The sequence below is a fragment of the Emydura macquarii genome, unplaced genomic scaffold, assembly GCF_026122565.2.
Source record: "Emydura macquarii macquarii isolate MOO-44397 ecotype Brisbane River unplaced genomic scaffold, CSIRO-AGI_Emac_v2 contig_306, whole genome shotgun sequence".
In the NCBI taxonomy this organism is placed as follows: domain Eukaryota; kingdom Metazoa; phylum Chordata; order Testudines; family Chelidae; genus Emydura; species Emydura macquarii.
The window spans coordinates 5,751,799-5,756,137 of record NW_027130443.1 but is presented as its reverse complement, the minus strand read 5'-3'; positions in this window follow the sequence as shown (position 1 = coordinate 5,756,137).

The window sequence follows — 4,339 nt, the reverse complement described above, 5'->3', positions numbered from 1 at the left end:
CGGGGCACGCTGGGAGTTGTCGTTTCAGGAACGCCGATCCCCCGCCGCTGCGAGTGGGGCCAGGAACTACTTCTCCCAGCATGCCCCGCGGTGACAGCGGGGCTGGTCCCTCCCCATCACGTGACCAAGGAGCGGGCCAAGGGGTGTTGGCTGAAACCAGGCGGGAGCGGCAGGCGGAGATGGGCGGCTACGGCGGCCTGCGGGGGCCAGTTCCATGTTGGAGGGAGGAAAGGCGAAGCCCCCAGGAGCTGGAGCAGCGTGAGGGCTGCTGGCCAGGCCTGGAGTCACTGCTTGGGCTGGCCTCTGCCCCTCCTTAGACCTCTGCCCCTTTGCGCCCCACCTGGCCTTTGTGGCCTGCAGCTCTGGGACCGTCCCGTCCCGTCCCGCAACCCCTCGCCACCAGGCACGTCCCTCCCTTGGCTCTGCGCCCAGAGGACCGGTCAACACTAGAGAGTTCGGTCTGCCCAGCTGCCCCACGGAGGGGTGTGAAAAATCCACCCCCCTGAGAGCCGTCGTCCAGCCGGCCTACGCCCTCATGTAGACAGCGCTAAGCCGCGGGGAGATTCTTCCGGAAGCCCATCTCGGGGGTGGGGGTGCATTTACAACAGCGGCCGGGTTCCCCTCCCGGCGCTATAGTGAGAGGCTGTGCTACAGCGCTGCAGCCGTGCTGCCAAAGCATCTCTAGCGTGGCCATGGACCTAGCCAAGTTACCGCCTTTCCTCCCCAGTCCGGTGTCCACTTCAGTGCCAGGCGTGGGCTGCACCTAAAAGCGAAGTCGTCCTTGCAACGTTGCTCAGGGGTCTGAAAAATTCACCCCCGGCCTGAAAAACGTAGTTAAGCCAATCTGAGTCCCAGCCTAAGCAGTCACTGCTAGGTCAATGGATGAATTCTTCCGTGGACCCAGCTATCGCCTCTTGGGGTGGATTTACTGATGGGAAAACCCCCTTCCGTCTCTCTAGCAGGTGTCCACGCTACAGCGGTGTAGCTGCAGCTGTGCCACTGTAGCATTTATAGTGTAGACATACCCTTAGGCCTTCTGAGCAACCTAAGGGAGTTAGGTACCCAACTGCTATTGAAGTTAAATGGGATTTTGGGAATCCATCTAATACTGAACACAATCTGTATGCACCTCATAAAGTCAGGGTATTGTCTAACAGCCATAGGCAGTGTCCTGCTCAGACTGAAAACCATCTGCAGCAGCTCTGGTTCATTAGGATCATTGTCTGATTGTCTGTACAATCCAAGGAGATTTGAAACTTGTCTATTGGTTAATAATTATACTGAGTGCCTTGCATCCAAGGATCTCAGAGTATCAAAATCCCTGTTTTACAGGTGGAAAAACTGAGGCACGGAGAGGCAGTGACTTGTCTAAGGTCACACAGCAGGTCAGTGGCAGAGCTGGGAGTAGAACTCAACTCTCCTGAGTCCAAGTCACATGTTATATCCCACAACACAGACCCTCTTCATGAGATATTGACTGTAAAATTCAATTCCTTTGGTGAAGAGTTTGTCCTAGGTTGGTTGTTTCTTTTCCTTTTTGATTTTTTGTGGCGATATTTGAGACATCACACAGTTCAATTAAATCAGGTGCATGTACAGCATGTGAAACTGGATCCAGAGTGAGTCATCTAGGCACTAAACTAATGCAAATTTACTAACTAGGCTGGGATTTTCAGAGCAGCCTAAGGGAGTTAGGTACCCAACTGCTGTTGAAGTTAAATAGGATTTTGGGTTTCTGATTGCCCTTTGGTGCCTTTGAAACACCCAGTCTAAATTATAGGAGAGTAGCAGCTTGGCTCTAGTTAAGGGTGGGAGTTGCTTTAGTCTAAGTAATCTAAAATCCATGTGGTGACTTGGATTGCCTCAAAACTTGCTGTGCTTCATGGGGGAATGGGGTAGAGTTAGTTGTCCAAATTTGGGGTCACTTGAGCAAGGCGTTTGTGAGATACAACCCCCTAAAGGTCATGTGTACAAAATCGCCTGATGTGATTGGGGCATCGTTCAAAGAGGGCACAATTAAGGCTGTGTTGCCGGGGTGGAACGATGCTGAGGGATGTGCTAAGAATTTTGTGTTGAGCCAGGACAGACAAATCCCAACTCAGGCCCTCTCACGGGTTCCGTGAGCACCCTCCAGCCCCACAACAGGCATGCCTGACTTAGTTCCTTTTTGTTTCACCCCTCTAAGGAATATGGTCTCTCAGCAGGACATTCAAACCCTTTTCAGTCACATGAAGTGCCAAAGACGGCAGATCCCGCAGAGGAAAACAGTTCCCCTCAAACCCCAAAGTAAAACAAAGTGACAATGCAGCAACTCCTCAATCCCATTCAAAGGTCACTTTCCCCAACTCACCCACCTGAGAATCGCTAACTGTTCTGGGTCCGTTCCTTTAGCCCATGTTCCAGGTCCCCATTCTCCACGACATCCGCCTGAGAGTTCCCAGACCCATGGCTCTTCTACAAGTATGCGCCTGTCGCCCCAAATCAGGTCTCCCACAAGAGGGCTTCCTGCAGTATTTCACTCCCCCAGCCCTCCTCACCCGTGAGTCTTACCTCCTGCTCAGAGGAACCTCTCTCCAGGACCAACCCCTTGTTCCTGGGCTCCTCCCACAGCTCTCCACTCAGGTGTTCTGCCAGAGAGTGTTTATACTCCCCAGACCTCCAAACCTGGGAACCCTCCCATCCCTGCTCCTGGGGGACTGCCTCTGGAGGCAACGCCTTGCTTCTGGGCCTGTCTTATACTGACCACACGGCTTCTTCCCCTCATTCCTACGGGCCACTACACAAGCCTTCCTACCATTTGGCCGGGTTCCCCAGCTCTACCCAGGCCTGCTGACAGGTTTCTTCAGAACTCAGCAACAGCAGCTCACTGGTTTCCCCTAGATTCACAGGTTCCAAGGCCAGAAGGGATGATTGTAGCCATCTAGCCTGACCTCCTGTATAGCACAAGCCTAGAGAACTGCCCCCCAATAACTCCTGGAGTGGTTTTTTTTAGAAAAACAGCCAATCTTGATTTTAAAATGGTCAGTGATGATGGAAAATCCACCATGACCCTTGGTAAACTGTGCCAATGGTTAATTGCTAATTACAAATGTACACCTTATTTCCTGTCTGAATTTGGCTATCTTCAACTTCCCGCCATTGGATGGTGTTAGACCTGTCTCTGCTAGACTGAAGAGCCCATTAGTAAATATTTATTCCTCAGGTAGATACTTAGAGACTGGAATCGCGGCACCGCTTAACCGTCTCTTTGTTAAGCTCAATAGATTGAGCTCCTTGCGTGTGTCACAATAAGGCAGGTTTTCTAAGCCTTTAATCTTTCTCGTGGCTCTTCTCTGAACCCTTTCCAGTTTATCAAAACCCTTATTGAATTGTGAACAGTAACTGACCTTTGATTGCTTCTCTTCAGCTCTTTTTCCTCAGGCAACTTGCCAGTTCAACCAGGCACATAAGCACCTGCCTGACTGTAAGCATGTGAGCAGTATCCTTGCTGAATTGGGGCCTCAGTGAACAGCCTGCCCCGAAGCCCATTGAAATTAATGAAAAGACTCTCATTGGATTTGATGGACTTTGGGCTTTCTGCTAAGAAACACGAGTCAAATTCAGTATTTCCAACACGTTTTTTCCCCTGTAAAACAGACTTTATTTTTCTTCCCATAAATCTTGTGCAATATACATCTATATCGCTATAGAATCCACTTCATTAAAGGTCCCCCCATACATTATAGTACTTTTATGAAAAATTCAAGCAAAGTTCTTTTCCCCCTCTTCTTAAATAAACATTTCCTCTCCTCTGCCCACCCCTTCCTAGCTGGCCAATTCACAAGAGGAAGTTTCATTATTTTGTTAGGGGTTTTTTCTTTAAAAAAATAGAAATTAGTCTTACAAGACAGGACATTCAATGAAAGAGAAGCATTTCCCTAAGTCTAAAAAGTAAAACATTTCCATAAAACCTGTCCGTACCTACAGGTAGGGCAGTGTACGTGTGTGTTGTGTTAGATGGAAAAAATGCTTTGCATTTTTTCATTTCATCCATATAGATAAAAAATAACATAAAACTGACTGCAACTTTATATATTTCCTCTTTTGCAACAACATTCACAAGAATATATATATATATATTAGCCATTTCTTCTTTTTATACACAGTGTGAGGGTTCTAGAGGTGGAAATACACACATCTAAATGTTTGTATAAAACAAAATATATATATATTAGATCTTCATCTGGGCAAGCGTGCGCTCTCGCTCTATGTTTGGTTTCTCAACCGAAACTTTTTTTTTAAATAAAAAAAGGAAAGAAAACAAATGAAACACATTTAAATAGCTAAAGCCTGGTCAGCA